This window comes from Ictidomys tridecemlineatus, chromosome 6 (assembly GCF_052094955.1).
Source record: "Ictidomys tridecemlineatus isolate mIctTri1 chromosome 6, mIctTri1.hap1, whole genome shotgun sequence".
NCBI classification, from domain to species: Eukaryota; Metazoa; Chordata; class Mammalia; order Rodentia; family Sciuridae; genus Ictidomys; species Ictidomys tridecemlineatus.
In genome coordinates, this window is record NC_135482.1 from 93389851 (window position 1) to 93415927 (window position 26077).

The 26077-nt window shown below is 44.1% G+C and overlaps 1 protein-coding gene across 1 annotated transcript in view; it reads left to right on the forward strand.

Moving 5' to 3' along the window:
- The first annotated feature begins 241 nt into the window (after positions 1 to 241).
- Positions 242 to 26077, forward strand: part of Grin2b (glutamate ionotropic receptor NMDA type subunit 2B) — a 401948-nt gene continuing 376112 nt past the window's right edge. Inside the window, exons 1-3 of the mRNA XM_078015203.1 lie at positions 242 to 338; positions 719 to 950; positions 1927 to 2356. The gene's annotated coding sequence lies outside the window, so the exon portion shown is untranslated. The remainder of the gene's footprint in view (positions 339 to 718; positions 951 to 1926; positions 2357 to 26077) is intronic.

Here is a 26077-nt window from a genome sequence, read left to right on the forward strand (position 1 = left end):
CCGCAACCCAGCGCGGCTGCCCACCGGGGGCACTATCTAGCTCCCCCCACCCTAAGCAGCCCTCCCTCGTGCTGTTCCCCCCTGAGGCCAGGAGGAGGCGCCACGGACTCGGGTTAAGCCTTTTCCCCCTTCCCACCCCACTTCCCCCAGCACATGACGTGGGAAGCTGCCTCCGCCAGAGTCTTAGCAATTGGAGTGAGGGGGTGAAGGGGTTTGGGGGTGGGGAGGGGTGGGGGGTGTGGAGAAAGAGGACACACGCTCGCACACACACCCTGAGAGCAGAAACATCTTCCCTAGCTTCCTGGGTTTCTCCTCCCACCAGAGCCCGTGTGTGAGAGGTAGGTAGGGGTGTGTGTGTGTGTGTGTGTGTGAGTGTGTGTGTGTGTGTGGCACGTTTCTGGGTGTGAGACCCAAATCCAGACCAGGCGACCTGTGCTGTCCCCGTGCTCCCCCCCACCCCCAGTCGCCGGTGATTAATACCCATTTTTCTTATTCTCCCCCACCTCCCCCTCCTCCTCTTCCTCTCCCGGTGCCGTGCAGTTGACTTGCACAGCCTGCCCCCGCCCGCTTCCCCTCCCCGGCTCCGATCATCACCAACTGGAATCTGGGCTCCTGCCTCTCCACCTCCCCCCACTTTTTTTTTTTTTTTTTTTTTTGAGAAAGGAAGGTCCCCCCACCCCCTTTCAAAAACCACTTCCTTCGGCTTCTTCACCTCTAGGAAATCTCGGGGCTTCACTCTATCGAAAGTGCTCGTCAGGGTGATTCTTGATCACCACGATCCAGAAGTGCTGGCGTCCGAATGCATTCCTTTTGCTTTGCAAAGAAGAGTCGTGAACTTCAACACCCCCGAGACGGATCATTAATCCTGCTTTGCAGGAAAGGAAAACCCTCAATCCCCCGCCACCGGCCACCCTCTTCGGAGACTGCAATCGCCGAGGCACTCATAGCTGGTACGTAAATACTCGCTTTGGAGTCTCTCGTCTCAATTTTGGGGTTTAGGGGTGCCAGGCAGATAAAGGGTTGAAGCAGTGGAACCGTTAACCAACCTGGTATTAGGTAAAGCTCTTAAATCCAGCAGAATCCGGCACTTGCTAATTTGGACGTGGCTTTTTAAAAGGATTTTTTTTTTGAGGGGGGGAGGAGAAGGGGCAGGGCTGGCCTTGGTCTTTCTGAGGGGGTTAATCCCCTCACCTAGCAGACAGGCTGGGCAGCGGTGCCCGGGGCCGGAGCCACGCGCCGCGACCATCCGTCCAATCGACACGTTGCAGGTGAAGCCCAGTGCGCTGCACATCAGCGCGGCGGCGGCGGCGTGAGTGTGCGCGGGGGTGAGTGTGCGCGGGGGTGAGTGTGAGTGAACGTGGGGGCGCGTGCGCGTCGGGGGCGTGTGTGCGCGCGTGTCAGTGTGCCCCTTCCAAGAAATGCCCAGTGTGCACCCCGTGCACAATCAGACCCATTCAGCACAAGCCCGGGGTGGGAGGAGGCGCTGCTGCTAGAGACGATGGGGAGAGCGAGACAAACATGTCAGCAGCAATGCAGATGGGGCTGGGGGCCGCACTTGCTGGCGAGTTAAGTGGGGATTGTGTTTCTGCATGTGTGTGTGTTGCTGTATCGTGCCTCTGCTCCCTCCCTTCTTCCTTCCTTTCCACTTGCCTCCTTCACTCGCTCCCTCCCTCTCTCTTCCATTCAGGTTGGCTTTCCCACCTCTCATCCATGCCTGTCCCAGGAATGGTATAGCCAGACCTTTTCTGAATTATTTATAGACCGGTGCCAGCTGTTTTCAATTCCTCTCGTGTGCACTCTGTGGGAAATGCGGGGTTTCCTCCCCCTTTCCCATATAACGAATTGATATCTTTTTCGGAATGCATTTTTCTCACCCTCCGGGGGACTCTCAAATCAAACCCTGACCGCCTCTTTTTTCCCCCTTAGGAAGGGGACGCTTTGGGAATGACCATGCTCCACGGAGGAACGGAGCCGGCCCCCAGCTTCTCCACACAGATCCTCCTCCACTAAAGCTCCAAAAATCAAAAACCATAATTGCCAGAAGAATCCTTAAAAATATATTCCAGCCACTAACCTCACATGCAAACGGAATAATTACTCTGGATTCTGCATTGTGAGCTGCTCTCCATACCCTGAAATACCTTTGAATTAAATCTTTTTTTTTCTTTGAATTTGCATCTCTTCAAGACACAAGATTAAAACAAAATTTACGCTAAATTGGATTTTAAATTATCTTCTGTTCATTATCCTTCGTCTTTCTTATGTGGATATGCAAGCAAGAAGAGGAGACTGGACATTCCCAACATGCTCACTCCCTTAATCTGTCCGTCTAGAGGTTTGGCTTCTACAAACCAAGGTAGGGCAAATTTTATTTTATTTTTTTCCTCACCTGGGGTAGGGATTCCTTGCTTTATCTGTCTCTCAAGTGGATCTTTTTGGAAGAAAAGATAAGGAGATACCAAAATAATGCTGTTTGGGAAAAAAGGCTTATCACAAAGAGGGAAATCTCCCTTGTTATACCCTTTCCTTCTCTCATCAAACAGGTTTTGGGTTTTGGGGGGCATTGGGAGTGGATATATGTAGGCACAGAATATGTTGGAAGACATACGATATGTATGTGTGTGTGTGTGTGTGTGTGTGTGTGTGTGTGTGTGTGTACACACACACACAGGCAGCCGGGAGACCTGTGTGATTTTCTAGTTAAATCATTTTATTCATCCAGAGCTAAGCTATGATTTTTAATGGGAATCTAGAATTTTTTTTTTCCCCAAGCTGGCTTTACCCACTTGCCATCTTCATGCCTTTTTCCCTATCTCCTGTCTCTACCTTTCTAGGCATCTCTTTTGGTACCTATTAAAAATTAAAAATAATGACTGAGATGACTGTGATTGCTGCCCTGGAGTCCACTTGCTGTCTAAAGGTTGACACTGGGCCCAGAGATCCCGGGAGGCCTATTGCAGAGGGGCAGGTCTAGATGGGGAATCGGGCGGGTCTAAGAACACCTGGAATTGAAGGGTGCTGCAGATTAAGAGGACTTAAATCTTGAGCATGGAAAGAAGGAATTCAATATTCTGAGCATGGAAAGAAGTCAATATTCTGCTTTTAATTTATATTTTTTGTGTGCTATTATTTTTGAGCTGTAAATTTCTCCTTCTGTCTACACATCTATTTATACCCACACATCCTCCAAGCAAACTGTTACTTCCACACTCTTGCAAAATGGCTATCTTGCAGAGTTCTAAAATGCTGTGCATGTGGAAGGGGTGCAGAATTCGACACGTGAGTCTTTGTGTTAAACAAAGAGATGTGCTGTTTGCATGTGTTAGTCTTGTGCCCTCAAAAAATAGAATTAATACTTTAATTTTTTCCCCTTTGATCAATTTTTATAACATGTGAAATGTGGTTAGGCAATATTTTAATGAACTTGAAAACAGAAATAGCAGGAGAAATGGAAAAGACTTAGCTAATGACTCTTCTGCTAGTCACTCAGGCAATCCAAGACAACTCCTGAGAAAATCAGATCATTCATGGGCTGGAGGGCCATCATGGTGAACAGGCTGCTCCTCTTGCTCCACTGACCATACATCCCAAAACCATGAAGGCATCTGAATGCAGTAATTAAAATGGGATAAAAGTCTTCAAAAATATGTAGCAGAATCATCAGCATCAATAGTCTTCCTAAAAGTATTCTTTCTTCCTACAAATCTTTTTTTTTCTGGCATTTAAAAAAATAACCATCCTTTGAAACAATCCCAAAATACTAATGGGATGTGGAGGAAAGTAGCAGAAGGTCCTGTTACTCAAGATGACCATAGATGATAGTTCTTTATTGTCCAGAAGGGATGGAAATAATCCAAATTTACTGTTCCTCTTCCTGAGGTTTCCAGGGTTTTTTTTTTTTTTTTTTTGAGCTTTTATTGCTGAAACGCTAATCTGTAACCATGGTGTAATCAGAGTGAGAGGGTGGGATCCCAATTTGAACCATGTTGTCACCATGTCTACAAATAGCTGAGGTTATCTGGTGTGTGCTCACCTTAGAGACACCTGAGCTGGTTCCCCATCTGCTTCTATTCCCTCAAGTGGGAGGATGAACTCTTAATTTTACTTCAAAATAGAACAGAGGTATGGGTGAGAAAGGCAGTTCCATGTGCAATGATTTCATACAAATGGACGGACAAAGAGAGGTGGTATCCATAGGGCAGGCACATGGTTCCTTTTGCATCCCTGGTGCATATGACAGCACTTTGCAGTGAGTAGGTCCTTCAGAATGTTCCTTGGTGATGAGGCCTTTTGAAAGCCACCTCATTTGTCTTGAATGCTAATGGGATCAAGCCAAGTTGCAGGCTGTCCTTAGTTGGCCCAAAGACTAGGTGAAGGAGAGGAGGTTAAAAGGGAAGAGCGCTGAGAAAGATAAGGAAAAGGGGGTGAGAAAGGTGTAAAGAGAAAGGAAAGGTGCTCCAACTGGAAAGGACTCCTTAGGATTCAAGGAGGAATTGCCACAGGTGGTCTGTACCTTTTTGACATCCAAAGCCTATTTGGAGACCTGGTGTGGAGGCAGGTGTTACCTATCTTTGTGGACCTATCTTTTATTTCAGTGTCCATGAAACTGTGACACAACGGTGTTCTGGGCCATCCTAGGGCCATTCTTCTCTCTCCCTTTTCCCCTCACAGCACAAAGAGCTGACTGGGTTCTATTTTGTCTTCTCTCCTTCTGCCACCCCCTGACAGTGTGGGTAACATGGGAAAGCAGTGTGGCTGCTGGTGGGTGGAAGAGCAGATTTAATTTCAATCAAGGAGTCTCCATGATGTGCAATTAAGAAAAAAAAATTAATAGGAAATAAAGACTTCCTAGGAAAACAGAGTAAAGAAGGTTAGAGTGGCGATTTCAAGGGAAGCAATTCCACATGGTGATCATCTGTGTTTCAGGTGTGGTGGAGTATGACGGATCTGTGAACAGAAGGATATGGCACTGTAGAGACAGATGCTAAACGCAAGGAGAGAAGCAGGGTGTGCTACGGAATTGTCTAATTTTTCTCTCCCATTGGCTCTAGCTTTAGGAAACCTGTCTGTTGGCAGAGTCTGGCTTTGCTGCTGGATGTGTGTAATTTTTGTCAGGGGTAATGCAGGCAGAGAGAATAAGGAAGGAGGAAAAATGTCAGGAAAAGAGGGGAAAGAGAAATATTCCTCTAGTCACTAGTTTGCACACCAGGTGCACTTTTTTAGGCTAATTGAGAAGAGCGACTTCTTCTGGAGGAAGGATGAAGAGCAGGAACCTTGCTTTTTTTGTTCCTGCTTTACCTCCAGAAAAAGGGCTTCAGAACCTTGACTTTCTTCCTTGACCTTCACATGCACGCATCCAGCCTTGCATGGGGAGAGGCAGTGACCACCTGAAAGAGAGACCTGGGAACTGAAATTGGTTGGTGGAACTAGTGGTGTTTGACGAGGAGAAATAGGACTGAGCCGATCTAGCCTTGGGAACATCATTACCTTGTAAAATATTCTTTTAGTTCCTCCATAACTATGATGAACCCAGGGGACAGGATTTTTTATTTTCTGTTTTTTTTTTTTTTTCCTGTTCAAGAGTCAAATGAAGGTGACATATTCACTAGTATTAACAGGCTGCAAACACTTAGCTAAGGTTTATGGACTACGAAATAAAGGAGTCAGGCGAAAGCACAGGTTGTCTGTGAGGAAACCGTAGCCCCAAACCAGCATATAGAAGCCAGAGAAGAGAAGGAAGCCAGGGTGGACTTCACTGTTGTACAGGTTGGAAAACTGTTGTCATGAATGGTGTTCCTCTGTCTTCAACAGTGAAGACTGGGACTTGCAGAACTGCTCAGCTCTGGCATCTTGATGGGGTCAGGAGTGGATAAGCTAGAAAATTTAAGCTTTTCCTTTTCCTGAGTGTTCATTCTATACCCTCCTTAAGAATTCTAGAAACTTCTTCTTTTGAATAAAGTACATTTTTTTCCTCTGTTACTGTACACATGATTGGATACTAGTGTAGTCTTTCTCTATAAATAAATATAGATCAAGAGAGTTACTGGTCTAATGAATTGTTCACATTTATTAAAGTGCATCTCCTCTTTGCAACCACAAGAAGAAGTCTCCGGGGAGAGTAGATTAGTGGTTGAATTGATATTATTTTCCAGAGGGAGGCTGAAGATGGAAGAACAGAATATAGTCAGTAGAGGGAGCACACATAACTCAGAAAAGGTGGGTTTTTGAGGTCCACTTGTGGCTGTTAATTGTCTGCCTGTGGCCATTACACAAAATCCATTGAGTGGATGAACTTTTGTGATTTTTTGAACCAGAGAGGTGTGTTCAAGGACCAGTGGTTGTTTTCTTGATGTTCTCCCATTACTTGATTTTTCTCTTTTTGCTCCACCCCTGAGGTTGGCGGAGAAGTGACCTACTGCATGTGTTGTCCCCTTGTCAGAATTCTCCATGACTACCCCAAATAGTGGGATTGCCTTGCCTTTCCTGTTTTCTCAGCATGTATTCATGTTTTTTTCATTATTTTTCTCCTAATTTTGTTCATATGTATCCCAAAGAAGTTTGTGAACTTCTCAACGGTGGGAGAGATGTTTTATCATCTTATAATTATTTCTTCTTAGCATAGTGATGGCACATAGTAGGTACTCAGAAAATACGAAGTGAATGAACAGAGAAAGTGCATTATTCTTTAGCCAGTGATGCTGTTCATCGTTTGTTCTGGTGGCTGTAGGAAGTGTTGAAGTTATACTGTAAGACGTGACTGAGAATATGGAGCTCTGTGACACTTTAGAAGGCATCTGCTCTGACCTCCACTTACTAGATGAAGAAGGTTAGATCCAGGGGCAGTAGGTGATTTGTCCAAGATTGTGTAGTCCTGAGTACTGGTGCTTTGTGGAACATACCATCAGGTTAGAATGAGATGTGGAGGTGGTTATCTGTGGATTTAAAATGTCTACATCAGTGCATCTCAAACTTTGTTGCATATAAGAGTCACCTGGGGATCTTGTTAAAATGCACATTCTGATTCACTAGCTCTGGGGTGGGATGTAACATTCTGCATTTCTAACAAGCTCCCAGGTGATACTAGAGTTGCTGTACCATGCATCACCATCTACACCATCCCTGCACTTAATTATATGTCATGGTTAACATGGGCAGTGTCGCATAGGTTGTACTTTTGGGACTCCCAACACCTCTGCTTTGTTCTTATATAAAAAAGTAAAATCAAAACCCATCTCCTCTCTTTTTTATTCTTCCACTTTATATATCTTTGGCCTCTTCTCTTTTCACCATCTGTGCTCTTATTCTGGTCTTTCTCATAGCTGACTCTTTTCCTTCTATTTTTCTTTTTATGTTCTCCTGCTTCTTAGTTCACCTCTTTATTAATGCCTTAGTTTCTTTTCTGTCTTCTTCTTTAAGCTTAATATATGTTTATGTTTTGCTCTACTCAGTGATTCAATAAATATTTGTTAAGAACCAATATTTGTCATTGTGTTATGAAAAAGAATTAGCTCTGTTCTGTGCCTCCCTTATAGCTGAGGAGCTGGGAAGGAGACGCGCAAGGAATCGGTGGTATATTTAGGCAAGATCTACAAAGAAGAGGCCGGGGAGATTTGAGGAGGGCCTCACAGAAGGGGCTGACATTTAAATTATATCTTGAAGAATAGGAGTTTTGTAGGTGAGGAGAGGAAGGTCTTTTGGGGAGGACTGAGAGCATATGGAGAGGAAGGTAGGTGTGGAAGGGCAAGTTTCCTTCTCTTCCTGGCTTTCCTAACTCAGGAAAAAGGGCAACATGGGAAAGTGTGGTTTCTTTGATGAAAAAAATTCAGATTCCAAGTGATAAAGCAGAGAATAAAGTCAGGGTCTTCTTAAATGGAGAGGGAAGAGGCTCTAATTTCTGCTTTGTAATTCTATAGTTAATGAAGCCTAGTCCTATTTATTAGACTCATCTCTAGAATGAGCAAATGATATAGTTTTCAGTTTAGACCACTGGATTGCAGCTAACTGTATTGATGGCCATTACAAATAAAGGGACAGCTGTTAGTTGATTTGTGTCCAAGGAAAGAGCTGGATCTTAGCCCAGGCCAAGCCACTTGGAATGAAGGACCAGCCTAGCCCCGTGTGTTTCTAGAGTCGTGAGGTAGAGAGTTGCTGTGCCGTTCAGCCTCTAGCTGCTTTCTGTAATGGCAAAGAGGAGTGATGGATGAAGAGGGGCTCGGTGATTCCCAAGGCATTCTAAAGACGCTTTTTGCTTGCCTTACTAGAGTGGCCTGACATTTTACAAGTTTTTGCTTTATGGGGATGCCCAGGTGTAGAAATAATGGGAAATGCCCTAGGTCACTGCTTGATTAAATTGTAGTGTTGGTGCCTAAAGGGAAGATGGATTTGAATGAATGTTTCCCTAAATTTTGTTTGCATTTTTTTCTTGCTTTCCTTCCTTATACCTTTTTTTTTTTTTCCTCCAGTTTCACCATTTCTCTGTACGTTGTGGCTTGTATTCATGTCATTAGCAAAGGGAATCTAAAAATCAATCTGGAGATTTTTTAGATGTCCATTGTATATAAAGAGAGTTTCCTGGTTCTGAAGATCTGAGGGTGAGTAAATGCCCACCACTGGCTCACTGAAGGGACATGCATTTCAAGGGACGTGTTTGAGACACAGAGCAGCGTAGGCATAGCCAGAAGGCTGTGCCTGGGAGAGAGGAGAGGAGGAGGGGCCAGGCTAGACAGGGGAGGGGCCAGGCAGAGAGAGATTATGGCCCTCCTCCTTTTTGGAGTCCAGTATTTTAGGGAAGGGGAAAGCCTATAGTAGAGAGTTTCTTAGATGAGGCCAATTTCAGGTTTTGATGAGTTAACGCTCTGACCTATTCACCCAGCTCAGGAAAGACACATTACGATATAGCTACACCACCCCCCATCTCTGTGCTCATGGCTTTATTAGAATTGTGATTTTTTTTTTTCAGAAAGAAGGATGTTCTCATTAACTTGTATGTAGACCCTCTTGGCACTTCAATAAGTTAAAATTTCTAAGAAAACCAGATCTTGTTTCATTTTGAGAGGGGGAACTTAAAAATAACAATGACTGTTTAAAAGCACTCCATTGTTCAGAGAGAGAAGAGGGTCTTGAAGATACCTGAAGCTTCGGTGATGCCTTTAATTCTCCTTCCCACAGCTAACTGTGCTCTGAGAAAATGGCCAGAAACCCTGAAGCAGTCCTCCCACCTGTAGGACCATGGTCTGGTCACATAGATACCACAGTAGGACCATTAAAGATCAGTGTATTTTCTGAGTGTATCTTAATACACACACTCTACATGCACTCCCACACTTTAGACTTGTGTGTATATGAGTGTTTGTGCAGTGACTTACCTACCAAAAACAGTAGCCAAAATAACCTTAAATACATTAAATGTATTTGTGCAATTTAGGTACAATCATGCATGAGATATGTGAATGTGTGTGTGTGTATGTGAGTGTGTGTGTGTGTGCATGTGTGTGTGTGGTAGGATAATAAGCATTAATGCTGACAGTCAACCTTGGTTATTATTTTGTCCCCCAATCCCTACCACAAATGCCATTTTAAGACTGTCAAAATAGTCCTGACATGAACCATGTGGTGTAAAGCCACATTCCATGTCCATCGAATCTTATTTTAATGCTTTTCTTCCATTGCCCTGCCCCACCGGTCACCTTGGGATACATGTCCTATAAGTCAGCCAGTGCTAGGCATTCACTCTTCAGAGCCCAAGGCATTCCTTTTGTAAGTAACGGGTATTTTTAAATATTAAAAAAAAAATTTTTTTAGGTTATCCAGCAGCTGTTTATCTGACAGTGGAAAAGGTAGAGGTCTTGGGAGTCAGAAGCTTGATTTGCTTGTGGTGCTTACTCTGTGACCACATGCAAATCATTGATTCTCGATCTCAATCTTCCCATTTCTGTGACAGTCTAAAGCAGTGCTCCTTAATCTCAGTTCAATAACAGAATGGTCTGCAGAGCTTAAATACAAACAAAATCAAAAAAACGAAGCAACGAAACCAATGATACCCATGCTTAAGCTCCACCCCAAACAGCTAAATTAAAGTCACTCAGTGAAAGATCCAAGCAGCAGCGGTCCTTTTTAAAAAGTTCCCTAAGGGATTCTAATGCGCAACCATATTTGAGAACCTCTGGGCAAGATGATTGACAAGGGACCTGTTAGCTCTAAACATTACCTGATCTAGCATTTTGGCATATACAATGAGGTCCTGTCATAGTTATACTGTTATATGATGAGGAGGGGATCCCTGGGCCAGAGGTCAGACTCGTTGTTGGGGAGATGAGGGGATTTAACTTACAGAGTGCACCAAGGTGGGTAGAACCTGTAGTTGAATTAAGAGCAGAGCTGTGTTCACCCTGCTCCTGAGCTCTCCCGGCACCGACACAGGCCTGCTATTGAAGGTTGGGAAGCATAGGGAGAATGCTTTCCTTGACACCCTTGAAACAGGTGTGGCTGTGAAACAGGGCAAGTGGCCCTCAGTTCTGCAAACATCCCTGTTCCACTTAGTCCTTATTGAGGGTGCCCCATTTCTTATTTCGGAGAGAAAGCCTCATTTCACTCCTTTGTAACACTGTAAATGTAGGAAAACTATTAATAACTGGGGCTGGATAAGCAGACTCTGATTGACTAGTGAGGGGGGTGAATGGTGCAATTATCCTGGTGCTGGTTGGAATTCGCTAGCCCTGTTACCCTCCCTCAGTGCCTGAAGTGGAATATTAAAGACACGTGGAGGAGGAAGAGGGTAGGAGGCATTAAGATGCCGTTCTTCTCTGACTGTGACTTTAATCACTGATTATCAGGCTGCTGGGGTTAACAGTCTTCTCACATCCTTCCTTTTTTTACTTTCTCCCTTCCCCTTTTTAAAATAAATGTGGACCTAAATGTAGAGAGACAAGAAAGAACCCAGATTTATGCATCTGTGTTATTTGAAAAAGACAAACGGTTGTTCTCTCTGGACATCTGCTAATAGGCACTGGAGTTGAGAGAGAAGGGGTGTGAGTGTGACTTGGACTCTCAGTGGTGTTTGGTGGGCACTGAATATTTAGGCAAAAATCAAGAAGTGTCTTCATTGATCTGAATTTCCAAATAGCTTCTGGGCGGGCCCTGTGCAGGCAGAATGTCTAGATCACGGAGACACTGCAGCCTTTACCCTCAGATTTGTTTCTATATAGATAAGGTCTGCGGTCAATTCTGTGGAGCCAGAATGGGTATCTTCAGGGTTTGTGGCTCTCCCTCATGTCACCTTGTAGAGACTCCAGGATTGTTTCTGAGCTTCAGGGAGAATGGAGACAATTTCAATCATTTTATTTTGTTTATGTCTGTATCTTGATTTTTTTTTTTTCCCTTCAGTTCACATAAGAAGAAGGACTGCAGAAAAATTCTACCCTGGCCAAACGTAGGTGCTTAGACCAGGAAGATCTTTCCTGGTTAGGAGAATTTGACCTTTTCCTGGATTCTTGAAGTGAGAAATTCTATATGGGTTTTCTTAGAGTCTATAAGAGAGAAATCACTTCTGTTTTTTGATTGATTTGCCATTTTTTCCATGAGGACAAGGTTTGTGCTTTATGTGACATTTTTCTCTGCACATGGTCAGTATTCAGAAAATGCTGATCTTCCATAAAGATGGGATATAAATGAATGTGCATTGAAGATAAAGTTGATATGCTTATACCATTTATGTTCCCATTTCCTTGCCATCTAAGCACCTGGGTGAGATTTGCTAGAGCTGAATTGATGGAAGAATCTTTAGAACCAGCTTTAGTCTGATAGAATGAAAATATACCCTTCTTAGTGCCTCATTTCTTTGTCTGGGCTTCATTCTACATTGTGTTCAATATGACATTTCTTCAAAAATGTGTCTTTTGTCAGTAATTGTGCAGTTCCCCTTCCCTTCAAATTCCATGTAAATTAATTGTTTCTCAAGATCCATGTCAAGGCAGTCTCCACCATGATGTCTTTCTTGGTCTTCTCAACTAGAAATCAGCTCTTCCAAGTTGTTTATTCACATACTCCTTTTCTGTTCCCTTTCTTTGTAGTACTTTTCATATGCTGACTCTGGGGACAAATACTATAAGAGCTTTCTTTTCTTTTCTTTTCTTTTTTTCAACCCCCCAAATGCCTTCTCTTTACTTGGGCTTTCTGGAATAAATGGGATCATGGTTATTCACCTTCTCAATGTCTTTTTTCCTGTACCTATTTATGAAATGCTTTGATTTCATGAAGTCAAGGTTGGCACTGGAACTCATGAATGATAGTTTAGTAACCATAGCAAGGAGTTTGTTTTATTGATGCAAATGCATTTATGCCTCTGAGATAGAAATTAGGGGGAAAGGAGTGAAAGGTTCCTGGAATTAGCCAGTTTTTGTAGGGCTTTTTTTTTTTTTCCCTTGGGTGTTACTGGGTATTGAATCCAAGGGTACTTTACCACTAAGCTACATCCCTTAGCCCTTATTTTTTATTTTGAGATAGGGTCTTGCTAACTTGTTTATAGACTTGCTAAATTGGGGAGGCTGGCCTGGAATTTGCATTCTTCTACCTCAATCTCCTGAGTCACTAGGATTACAGGTGCCACCACACCGGGCTTTGTAGGTTATTTTGAAGATAAATGGTGGACTGAAACTGCTAAGAATTATTGCTGTCAGTTCAAATGTAATAGTTACCTACAAGTAGTTGCTTTGCTTTTGCTTGGGACAACTTTTTGTTCAAGTGTGGTATGAGTTGGCAGTACACCGTCATGCTTAGCCCATTATATTGTGGGCTGTGTTAACATGTGTAATCTCATTTAATCCTCACAACAAGACTGACATTATTCTTTCTGTTTCTCAGACGAAAAGAGTGAGGATTAGAGAGCTCAAGGTACACAAGTATAAGCAGCAAACCAGACTTCCAAATTACGTCTTCCACTTCTAGCCCTGGCTCTTCAAATCAGAGAGCTGCCTCCACCAATAAGGCATAAGGGTTTATGTTGTATATATTCTCTCTCTAGTGGTGATGGGGATCAAATCCAGGGCTTCACACCTAGTAGGAAAGTGCACTACCTCTGAGCAGCATCCGAGCCCTGAGGTTTGTGTCATAGATAGAGGAACTCATCAGGAGTATGGACTTTGAAGATTCAGCTAAAGTGACTTTCTTCTAGGTTCCTTTGTGTTTTGCTCTTGGCAAAGGCAAAGTTGTTTTAAAATGGAAAGGTGGGTCCCTATAAAACAGCCAGTTTCTGGACATTAATTTAATTTGATGAGAATGAAAGGTAAGAAATTCATGGCTCTGATAACCAGCATCTCCTTTATTTCACACATGGCTAAGGTTTGGGTGCCATTCTCTTAACCAATTCCTTCCATTCTGTAAATACACTTCACATCTGAACTTGGAAGAGTACAGTTTCTGTGTGAGGGAATCATTCTGCCCCTCACTGCTCATTTTAATCTTGGGCATTTTGAAGATTATCTGTTTTCTTGTATCTATTTCTCTCTCAAACCCTTTGGTAAACTACTACTTTGAGAATACTGGTAAGAGCAAGAGGGTGGCAGTCAGGAATCCTATTTATTCTTGGATTGTTACATTCATAGGAATCACCATTATTGTTAAAGGAACAACAATAATGGAGAAATGGGAGCTAGAAAAATTTAAGAACCCCAAAGGACACAAGGGAGCTAGCTTTGTTTCAAATATCTGTTATAACTTTTGACTTAAAGGGAAGTTTTCTATAAAATAAATTTATGTTTCAAAAGCTAAATCCTCTACATTTTAATTTTCCTATTAAGAAGGAGGATATCGGGCTGGAGTTGTAGCTCAGTGGCATAGCGCTTGCCGAGCATGTGTAGGGCACTGGGTTTCATTCTCAGCACTGAAGACAGATAAATAAATTAAAAAATCAAGGTCTTTGGACAACTAAAAAAATATTTTTAAATCTTAAAAAGAAAAAAAAAGAAGGAGAGTATCCATTTGTGCTACATAGAATTCTGGTTTCTCAGCATTACCACATGCATGTTTTTAAACAACTTTTCAGTTATTTTTGAAGCAAAGTGATACTGATGAAGGGGCACCGGCCTATAGCCAAGAGACCAGGTCCCACCTCAGTCCTACCCCAGCTGGCTGTGTGATTCCGGCAAGTTGTACAGCCTTGCAGAATGTGCCTCTTCTTTTCTAAAGTTTCATCTTTAGGGCTGACAATTGTGTTGCTGATCAAATGAGAAAATGTAAAAAAAAAAATCCCCTCAAACTGTAAATTTAATATATACACATATAATATTATTCATAGCTGCATTCTGCTCCAGGTTTTTGGTGTATTCTGGGACCTTCAGTGCAGTACATTGGCTCCCAGTGGACAAGAGGAAGGACGAGTTTAATGGGGAAGGCAGGCAGCATGGTGAAGTAACCCGTGTTCTGAAGGCAGAGTGGCACCTAGGCATTGGGACCTGTGGTCTTTAATCTTTGTTCTGCGTCTCCTTCCCAGGTTCTCTTTCACAGTATTTATCTAGAAAACTAGATAAATGCTTGTCAGAAAGGAGAGTAAGACTAATCTTTCTAGCTTTATGTATGGAACTATTTTTCCAGGCTTATCTTTTATCTGTACATGATCCAAGCAGTAGAGATGGAGATGGTGACAGAAGCCCAGGAAAAGGAAAATGTGAAAGGCAGTCATGCCCCCAGGCCTCCCGCTCTGTCTGCTGTGCCTTCCCACCTCACCTGTTGTGGTTCACGTCTAATCTGCCTTCACCATCCAGCTCAGGGACCCTCTGAGGTCTTCCTGGTCCCCACAGGCTGGAAACGATACCCTCTTCCTGTTCCCCAGCCCCCACAGAGATGTGAATGCCTGTGGTTGTGTCTCCAATCCAGTATATGTGATTTCTCAAGGACAGAAACAGCGTACACCCTGTGTGTGCCTGACTGAGTGCTGGTGCACTGCAGACATTTAATAAATGGCTGCTACTGTGTTGTGAGCACTTACAGGCCTAGTGCTCAGTGCTGTGTGCATCACCTCATTAGCCCTCCAAACCACCCTAGGAGGTATGGAAAATTATTACTTGCATTTTACAGATCAGGATACCTCAAACATGAAGCAGTTTAAAACCCACTTAGTGCAAGTGGCAGAGGCAGAATTGGAGCCCAGTCTGGCTGGCACTCACACTCTTAAGCTCTTTGCTCTAAAGCTTTGTAGTGAAGGTTTATGGGTGACTTACAGTCAGAGAGTTAGTGGGAACATATTGCATGTTTGGTTCTACATAATGAGGACAGTGGAGAATGAGAAGAGGGCACACAGTAGAATTTGACGGACTTCATTCTCCTGGTGTGTTCATTAGCCACCGGATACATCAAGAACAGTCTTCCAGAAATGCCCGGGAATGTCATTGATGTGATTACTGATGCGTTGTGCAGAGGGCAACTCGGGTTGTGTTCCTTGCACTTGTATTCCTTAGCTGCCTGCTGTTACCTTTGGAGTTCTTAAGTTTTTCTAGCTTCCACTTCTCCATCCTGTCTTATTACCATGTAACATGGAGGCAGCTGTGGAAAACAGAAGTTGAGAGTAAGATCTCAGGGGTCAGACTGCCAGGATGAATGCTTTGGCCCCTGTTAGTTTATTGGGAATAGGTCTTCATTTCCATGGTCCCAGATTCCTTATTTATAAAACAGGGTACTGATAGCTCTGGCTTCTTTGAGTTCCTGTGAGTATGAATTGAGTTATTTTATTTGACCAGTCCTTGTCACAGAGTAAGCATTCCATAACTGTTCATTACTGTGGCTGCCCCTGCTCCCCACCCTGTAGCTACTCTCATCCAAGCCAGTCCGAGTGGTGGAGGAGTGAGCCTACGTGAGCCATGTGTGGAACCTGCAGCTGGTACTAAATCAGGGGCTTCCAGTTCTACACGGACATTGCTTTCTTTGAGAGTCTCATCAGGTCATACCTGGCAAAAGAAGAAAATATGGCCACAAGGTTCATGGTTTTAGAATATTTGTAGAGAACATGTTCTTAGAACAACAACAACAAAAATGCAAGAGATACCTACAAAGAGGAATCAGTTAACGAAAGATTCAAAGCTTGAAGTGAGCCTTGGACAAAGTCACCATGAACTGAAAGAACACAGATAAAATGAAGAGCTTTAAGGAAAACTGGAAGCAAATAAAATCTGAGAAGACGCAAAGACTTCTAGAAGCACATTGAGTGCAATGAAAACAGACACTTATTTTTCTGAAGTGCTTTGGAGTTTATCAAGAGCTTTCTCATATATATATTTTCCCCATACATTATTTAATCTCCCCAAGGATCTATCAGGTGGAATTTGGGGTGTGAATTATTATCCTCATAAAATTGATGAGAAAATTGTGGTACAAAGTGCTCTAATAATGGTCTAATTCAAAATAAGACAGTCAAGGAAAAGAAAGATCTAGAATTCAAGCCCAGCCTCTCTGGACCCAGGGCCTGGGCTTTTTTTTTTTTTTCTCTGTGCCTTGAGCTACATGAGGACAGCAGCTTGCTGCCTCGGAGGCAAGAGTGTGTGTGGAGGATGCCTGCTCAGGTCAGCAAAGAGCTTACTCGCAAAGGAAAAGCCAGGTCAGTGGGCAGGTGCACGCGCTCAGAAACAGTAACCATTGTGAACCCGAAAAGGCATGTAACAGACCCAGGGTTTAGGAGCAAGGGGGTTATTAGTATTTTACCTCTCTCTATTTTTCTTTACTTTCCCAAATTTCTACCATAAAGCATATTGTTTTTATATTCAGAAAATATGATTAGGAAATAAAAACTTTACATCAGGAACGAGATAAAGGTGAAGCAGTAGAAGACTTCTCTACAAGGGCAGCAGATAGAATACTCTTTAATTTCTTAGAAATAAAACCAGGAACTAGTCACTAACATACAGTCTCTTTGTGTGTGTGTGCATGTGTGTGATTTTATGTGTGTGTGTGTGTGTGTGTGTGTGTGTGTGAGAGAGAGAGAGAGAGAGAGAGAGAGAGAGAGAGAGAGAGAGAGAGCGAGAGAGCACACACTGGATTCTAGCATGAGTTAGGGAACATAAAAGCAATTTGAAATTAGAGAGGATTTTAGAATATTGATTACAGAGAATATAATAAACAACTTCCGAGTCTTAATGATGGATTCGAAATATCTTTAATAAAGAGGTGGTCACTGCCGTGCTAGAGGCTGCCATTTCCAATTGTGGAGGACTGGAAAGATATTGGAGGGCCAGTTTATGATTTTTTTCTAAAGAAAAAGATGATGGTTGGAAATTCCAAACTCCTGAGCATAAATGGTAAGTTGAAAAAAACATCAAACCAAATAGTTACCGACATCTTGAAGAGACCAAAGCATGATAACCATCAAAATGGCTTTTTGAAGAACACGTTCTGCCAGACCTGTGGTTCTGTGAGAAGGATAGGCTTGGCAGGCTGCAGGAAACTGATCTATGTAATTAAGGAAAAACAAGGACCGTTTTAGATTTGGCTTTCCCTGATCTACCTTAAACAGGGAGAATGGGGTGGGTTAAATAGATAGTACTCAAAATGGTGCGAATGGCTGCCGGCTAGCACGGTGCCCTAGCCCTGCCATTGGACCCACTGAGGGAGCTTGCACCCAGTCTCCAGTAACCACTCAACACCCGTGGGAACAGGGAAGTACTGTACCTGCTTCTCGCATTGGAGCAGAAGGCGGCTGAGTCCCGAGAGAGGAGGCTGCTCTGCCAGGTCAGCCGTGCAGCTGTAGTGCCTGGGAAGAGCCCTGTTGGCAAACCTGTGTGGGCCATTCTGCCACCCTTTACCTTATCCCCCATTTTATCTTTGCCACCCTGCTGGTTTCTCCCTTTACCTCTGAGCCACATAGCTACTTGATCGCCAATTTCTAAAATGTATGCTTTGGGTTCTCTTACAAGAAAAATCCACTTTTACACAGATACCTACACCCCTGCCCCCCGCCCCAAATTCCAACATTAAACTGTTAGAGGTCTTAGAATCCTTGAAACCCCTCTATAGATACCAGAGTAAGAAGCCTGGCTCTAGACCACATGTCCAGACCACACCCTGGCAGGTGCTCCTCTAGTTAGTTCCCTGTCTCCAGAAGGTGGGCATCTTGGGGGACAGTCTTCTTTGCAGTCCATACTCCTATGTTCTTCCATGGATCATTTCTAGAATGTCTATGAAGGTCGGAAGCCAAGTACTGGGGCCTTCTTGTTGTGGGATCAGGCTTATTGCCCTTCCCCCCAAGAGCTGACAGACCTGAAGCTGAGACTGGGACAAAGGTGTGGGGAAGTAGGAGTCTTTGAGGTGGTATAACCAAGTGCTGTGGGAGCGCTGGCATGTGGCCCAGAACCCGTAGCCAGCAGGACCACACGGGGAGGGGGCTGCAATGCAAGCACTCTGGGAGAGGTGAATGTATTCGGATAATGTGGGAATGAAGGATGATTAGTGTTATTTATTCTCTCTACTGTGTCAGCTGCCTGGCCGTGCACCCTAACAGACTTCAGGACTCTTCTCTGAGCCCTGTGAACAAATTCTAGTCACAGCTGGAGATTCATTCTCCTTTGGGAGGCCAAGGTGAGAATTCTTAAGATTTTTGATAGGTGCTTTCTCCCCTCCTCCAAAAGCTGATGTTAAGTGGAGATCACCTTTGTGGATTCCCTCCTCACAGTAGAAGATGTGTCTCTGTGTTCTCTTGGGGACAGGCAGTGCCTTTCTGGGAAGGCTCAGTCCCAGCAACCTCAGGACTTCCAGGCTGCCTCCCTGGGGTTTGAGTAGTTGGATTCTGAAAGCAAAAGCTGCAGCCCTAGTACCACTCCCAGAGAGGCAGCCCTTGAGAACCAGGAGCAGATCTTTGACGTCAAAGGGACTTGAGTTGGGAATCCTGGATTTGCCACTGGCCACTAAGTGACGTTGGGTAAGGCACTTTCTTTTTTGGCCTTTGGCTTCTCTGTGTCTGTCAAATGCTAGTTAGGTGAAGGTTAAATGAGGTCAAGTATGTAAAGCACCTGGAACCAAGCTCTGTCACCTCCTGTCCATGTCCTGTGAGTAATGCTGGCAATTTCTCATAGGGCAGGAAAAAAAGTGATGCTCTGTGCTGGCCTTCACCATCTTCCCCTCTTTCTCCCACATACATGCCTATCCCAGCCTGTCCCTCATGGTCCTCCACCGGGGCTCTCACCCACAGAGGTGACGCATTTTCTTTTCTGCTTATGAGGGAGACAGAGCCAAATGCATGGAATCTGGTGCTTGGGGTGACCTCGGGAAATCAGGTGTATCAGAATAAGTCCCGAAGAAGCTGGCTGTGTCTAGTAGGATCAGGCAGAGGGACCCTGGGGGCTAGGAGTCTTGAGTTTTTAGAGAGAATGACAGATGCAAGGAAAGAGAAATGTAATTTTTAAAATTTGTATTTCCATTCATTTATTCTTTTAATAACCATTTACTACTTAAGACGTATTAAGCATTAAACTAGGACCTACAAAAAGACAAAAGCCTCTACCAAGGGAAAGAGGGAGAGGCGGGAGAGAGACAGAAGGAGAGAGCACAGGACAGACATTGGTGACTGGGAAAGGCTAAGACAGGGCTGTGCCCCATTCAGGATACTAGCTTCAGTCAAGTTCTTTGGCTTTTCCTCCACTTACTGAGGAGAGTGGGGGTGTGTGGAAGCAGGGAGGGAGAGGGAAAGGAAGAGAAAGGGTAAGGAAGAAAGCAGTCCAGGGCACAGCTAGGAGTGAGCGGGCTGTAAGGAGATGTCCTCTTCAGAGACAGCTGGAGGAGCCCAGGGCGCAGAGCGGAGCGCCTGTGCCACTTATTCCCCAGGGAGGGACAGTGCTGGCCTGCCCCTTCCTCCTTCCCCGGGCTGGCCAATGAGCGAGTCAGCAGCAGTTTTGGCACACTTCTGGGGGAGAGTCAGAGAGCGACAGCTGCTCTGCCACCCTGGGAAGTTCAGCCTGGACTCCGGGGAGCCTCTGGGACCTCTTCGTGGAGGTCAGCCAGCTTGCCTGCCTGCCAGCCCTCCTGGGCTTACTTGGGTGTTACAGTCACTCTGACAATCCAGTGCTCTGCCGAGCAGATATTTGCTCTGTGTATATCTCTTTGTCTTACGTCTGCCTGTAAACGGTGGCAAACAGACATTTTGGGAAGGAATTAAACATTGTAAGTTCACAGAATGTCAAGCATTCAAATGGCAAATGTAAATCAATTTTGAAATTTTCCTGGTTTCAGTTTCTTTGTACCGTGTGGTACCTACTAGTAGCATAGGCAATTTAGGGTTAATTCTATACAGAGGGAATGCAGCAGGCTGGTGGAAATATTGGTCTTCATGAAACCCTTCTGTTTTCATAGGAGAAGGGATGGTATACATTCGAGGCATTGGGTTCTGATCTCCCTTTGGTATTGGAAATCAAGGGTGGGAATGAGGTGGGTATGGAGGCAAGAGGAGCCTCCCTCTGCTCCTCCCTGGTTCCTCGGTGCAGTTGGGCTGGGCTCAAGCCCAGATGCAGCTGGAGGACAGAACTGCTGCCAAGTAAAGCCGCGCTCCCTGCTGCTTGCTGTGTGACAGAGCCAGCTCCATACACGTGTGTGAGTGTGTGTGTGTGTGTGTGTGAGAGAGAGAGAGAGAGAGAGAGAGAGAATCTGAATGAAAAACTATTTCTTCCCAGATATGAGAAACTTTACGGCATGTTCACAAAGGTACGAATAATGCACTGGGTATGTTTGAAATGCTGCCCAGGTGGTTCAGGCATGGCCAGGTTTGAGAATTGCTCTTCCAGACCCTCTGCCGCCTCCCCCACACCTGCTCCTTTGTCTCCTGTATGAAGGAGCCATGCATCCATCCTCTCAGCAAGCCACGCCTGAAACATCCACTGGAAAGAGGAAGCCAGTGCCTGACTTCTTGCAACTCCTGGCCATTGTCGTTTGCCATTCCCTTGAACTCGTGTTTCTAGAAGATGTGGTGGATTGATTAAATACATACTCTTAACCCTGTAATTTTATGCACACAGCTCCTCATGCTGTGGAAATAGCTATTCTTACATTTTTCATTGTAAGTGGATTGCCCAGAGGGAAAGAACTTTGTCTAATTTTCATACAGCAAGTGCTTATTTAGTTATTCAGTTAAAAAGGACAACATTGTTGTTCTTTATTCCATTTTCTGCTATTTATTTCAAAATATACACTAAAAACATTTTTTTAAATATGTTGGATTCAAGGGTCCTTGCACATCCCTGTTGCCCATCGCACACTTACTGGTGGAGATGAGCCTGCTCTTTGTCTACATTGCACCTCTTTCCCCAGCCATACTCCTTCTCCAGATGGCAGTGTCTCTCTCACCCCCTCCCCTAAGACCTGCATTCTCCCTTCTTGTGATACAAGCTTTGCTCCCTTCCCTTCACTTGGATCCCTGACCTTGGTCTTGTCTGTGTGGAGTCTCCTTGTTGCCCCCCACCACTTCCTGCACCTTGCATTTTCTTACGCTCTAATCCAGTTTGTCCATTGTTGATCCACCTCTTTGGTATCCTGTTTGCTTTTTCTGTTTTATCACTCATGCTTCTAAAAGCTGATGAAGAAAGTTGTACAAGTGAGTTTACCTGGATGACCGGGAGTCCTTCCTTACCCAACCCATCATCTCTGGCCCTGGGGTCACCAGCCTTTACCCATGAGCCCACATGCCCTGCCCTGGCCCCTCCCATCTCTTCTCTGAACATTCTTCCTCTCTCCCCTGTTCCCTCCTCACAGCAGATGGTTTCATCACACTCTACTGGGGAAACCAACATTCTCTGATGTAATTAATATCCATGCTTATTTTCTTTTCAACAGGAACATTTATGTCTTTCTTTTGTTTTCTGGAAGCTTCAAAGGGCCTTTTGCTCGTGGCTCAATCCATCTCTTCCTTAGGGGTTTGTTGTCACACTCGGTGCTTCCTACTGTCCTTGTCATCATGAAATCCTGTCTTTCCACTCTTTTTTCTTTTTTTCTTTCTTTTCTCCACTTTTTTTTTTTAAGGGGGATGCATTCTAGCTGTACATAATGGTGGGACTTGTTGTTACATATTTGTACATGCATATGATGTTGCAATATAATTTTGCCAATATCACTCCCCAGTTCTTCCCCTTCCCTCCCCACTTATACTCCGGGTCCCTTTTCTCTATTCTACTGATCTTTGTTTGATTTTTCATGAGATCACCCCCACCTTTCTTTTTCTTTTCCCACTATTTCTTCTTCATGGCTGTTTTCAACGTGGTCACTCTAAAATATTAATTGATCCAAACCAAAATTCATTCTCTTCCTCTAGCCCAATTTCTGAGGTCCCTATTTCTTGGACAGGACCAGCGTTTCCTCAGTGCCTCAGGCCTGATGCATCTGGGCTCTCACACGTTCCCTTGACATTCTTTCCCCAGTCCCCACGGGCTCTGTGGAATCTGTCTTCATTTTTTTACAAAATAAGTCCTATTTTGATTAAATAAATAAGTAATAAAATTTTAAAAGTCCTATTTTCTACAAAAAATACAGTGAAGCCTTTTGGTGAAAAGCACAGGCTGTGTAGACAATCTTCCTGGCATGTCTAGTTCCTCGTGGTGGGACCTTTGAAAAATTACATAACCTTTGAAGTTTCCTTATTTGGGGATAATGGGTAATGCAAATAGTACAGCTCCTTCAAAATGTTATTTTGAGAATTTAATGAATTAGTACTCAGAACAGTTCCTGAAACACTGTAAATGTCCACTGTAAATGTTTGACCTCTGTATGAATAGCTCCCAGCTGGGAGTCATTTTGCCTCTCAGAGCCTTTGGCAATGTCTGGAGACATTTTTGATTGTCATGATGGGAGAGAAGGAGACTGCTGTCATCCAGAGGGTAGAGGCCAGGGGTGTTGCTAAACATCCTATTGTACACAGGACAGTCCCCAGCCACGTAGAGGTAAGTAACTGGCCCCAACTGTGCTGAGGTTGAGAACCTCTTCTATATATCTTGGCTTCACATTGCCACCATGTTATGTTTTGGATGTGAGGTTTCCCCCAAAAGCCCATGTGTGTGACAATGCAAGAAGGTTTAGAGGCGAAATGACTGCGTTCTAGGCTTAACCCAATCAGTGAATTAACCCCAATGGGATTCATTGCGTGGTAACTGGAGGCAGGCGGACTGTGGCTGGAGGAGGTGGGTCATGGAGGCGTGGCTTGGGGGTATGTATTTGTATCTGGCAAGTGACTTCTCTCTCTTTGCTTCCTGATCATCCTGTGAGCTGCTTCCCTCTGCCACGCTCTTCCGCCATGATGTTCAATCTCACCTTGAGCCCTGAGGAATGCATGCAGCTGTCCAGGGACTGAGATCTCTGACACTGTGAGCCCTTCAATAAACTTTTCCTCCTCCACGGTTGTTCTGGTCAAGTCTTTTAGTCACAGCGGCGAAAAAGCTGACTTAAAGCACACCGTTTTCTCAAGGCATAAGCTAGTGCCCATTTCTGTTTTTCTCAGTCTTCCACTCTTTGGAAGGCTCATTTTCTCACATGGTTTCAGTTACAAACTGATTTTGAAGGCTCCGAAATCTACATTTCCAGCATCCTGATTATGTCTCTAGTGGTTTATAGAAAAATCTCCCCTGGCACCTTCTCCTGCTATTGGAAAATGTTAAAGGCAAAAAGAGGAAAGAAAAAAAAAAAACCAACCAACAACAACAATGAAAAACAACCCAGTGTTCCTATCCCTTTCTGTTTCAATGGCCACCCTTCCTCAACATTTCTATTGTTGCCAATGGCACACTGTCCTGGCACCTGTTCCCACTGGCTCCCTCTCCAAAGCCCCCACTTCCAGTCTCCACCAATCTCTGCCAGTTCTTCCTCTGATCCTCATTTCCATTTCTATGGCTCCTGCTTAGTGCAGGACTCTAGCTGGCTTCCCCACGGCCTCGCCTCCATCCTGCACACAGCTGCTGGAATTGTCTTCATTAAACACTGTTTTCCTCTGCTCAAGAATCCATAGTGGCTCTCCATTACCACTCATTAGCAAAAGGAAATTCCCCGTGAAGCTCTTTATCCCCGACCTCCCTCCTGCCTGGGCCTCTCTCTGGCAGCCCCTGCCTCCGCGTTACTCCTCCCAAGGCCCCCAGGCACTCACCTGTGGGAAGTCCTCATCTCCCTGTCTCTTGTGCCTTGGTGCAGTTTCTCTTCCTGGTAAAGCCTTTTTCTCTCCTTTTTGCTAAACTCTTTAAAAGTTTGGCTTCGTTTTGAACTCCCCTAGGAAACCTTCCCAACTCCCCACCCAATTCTTCTTATTCCTGAGGATCTCATTTCACACTCAAGTGTTTATTAGACTTGGCCACATTAATGCATGCTTGCTGATATATTTGAAGAATAAGAATCCCTAAATATTTTTAAAGCTTCTTCAAACGTGTGTATTTTATAACCCTTCTTCCTCTTTGTTAGGACCCCTTTCTATTCTCTTCAGCTAATTCCCTTGATCCAAGCAAGTGCTACGGATACAACAGGACTTCAATAAATGGTGCCTTTGCAACTGTCTTTCTTCCCCCCCACATCAAAGCCAAGGAGGAACCCCAAGGGCGTATTTTATAGGTGGCTTTAAAGTAGCGGTTCTTTTCTTCATGTTGTGTTGGGGTGGGTGGGGAGCGGGAGGAGGAGGAGGAGGAGGAGGAGGAGGATCCAGGTTTGCCAAACACAGGCAACCAGAACCCTGCTTAAGACATCACCAGCAGGAGAGAGAGGTGGTATAAGGAGAACACGCCAGAGCCGTGTCCTGGGCAGCTGCTGATGGAGAAGCATCCTAGGGATCGGGAGGAAAGGAGGTGCCTGAGGACTGTGGACTCTGGACCACATCGCTTTTGCTTAGTGTTTTGCCACAAACAACACTTTAGAATATATTCTCAATTTACTCTTGGATTTCTGAGGTAGATGATATGATTCTGTTATGCAGCTGAGGAAATGAAGGCCAGGCAAGCTGAGGTGACTTACCCCTGGGCCCCCCGGGACTGTGTTGAGGTTTGAACTGGACTCTGGAGAATTCCAGGCTTTTGCTTTTCTCATTGTATCCTGTTGCCTCTTCTTCTTCTGTTAGGTAAGACTCTAGGGATCACCTGTCCAGTCCCATCCCTTGCTTTACAGATCTGGTTGCCATTATTAGGCCCTTATTAGTAAAGCTGGGCTAGAATTAATCCTGATTAGTGCTGTTTTCACTTTATAACAAACAGTGCATTTTATTCCTAATCTAAGGTGCAAATAAACCTCTTTCTAATAACTGAAGACCAGCACTGTCCAGCGGAATTCTGCCATGATGGCAGTGTTCTGTATCTTTGCTGTCCAGTGCAATAGCCACTGCCACAGGTGACTAGTGAGACTGGAGAACTTAAATTAATTTTAAATGGTCACATGTGTCTAATAGTATCCACAGTGGACACAGCAAATCCTAGACTCTGCTCATATATATTCTGGTAAAATACTCGGTAGAGTTAGTAATTTTCCTAAACTGTGTTTTCACCTCTCCCTTTTCTTTTTCTTTTTTTCCCATTGGGAGGTTATAACATACCATGAGGATTCAGAAGGGGGAGCTTGCTGAAGGTGAGCCTCCATAGACCCTGGATCATCATTAAGAGAGATGAGAGAGTTGTGTATGTTGTTGCAAATTAGAGGTTTTTCTCCTTTTTTTAAAAAATTTTAATTTTTTGCAGTGCTGGGGATGGAACCCCAAGGCCTAGTGCATGCTGGACAAGTGCTATACCAAACTACATCCTCAGCCCTTCTTATTTTTAATGGCTGAATAATACTCCATTATATACGTGAAGTGAAATAAGTCAGACACAAAGACTAATTCTACATCATAATCATTCACATGTGGAATCTAAACCTCTTGATCTCATAAAAGTAGAGAATAGAATGGTGGTTACCAGGGTTTGGGAGTTTTAGAGATATTGGCCAAAGGACATAAAATTTGAGTTAAGAGGTATAAATTCAAGAATTCTATTGTATTATATGATCACTATAATTAATAATAATATATTATTTTCTTGACAAATGAGAATAGATGAAAGTTGTGTTCTCACCAAAAAAATCATAACTATGTGAGAGGTAACGATAATTTCAACTAGTTAGATTT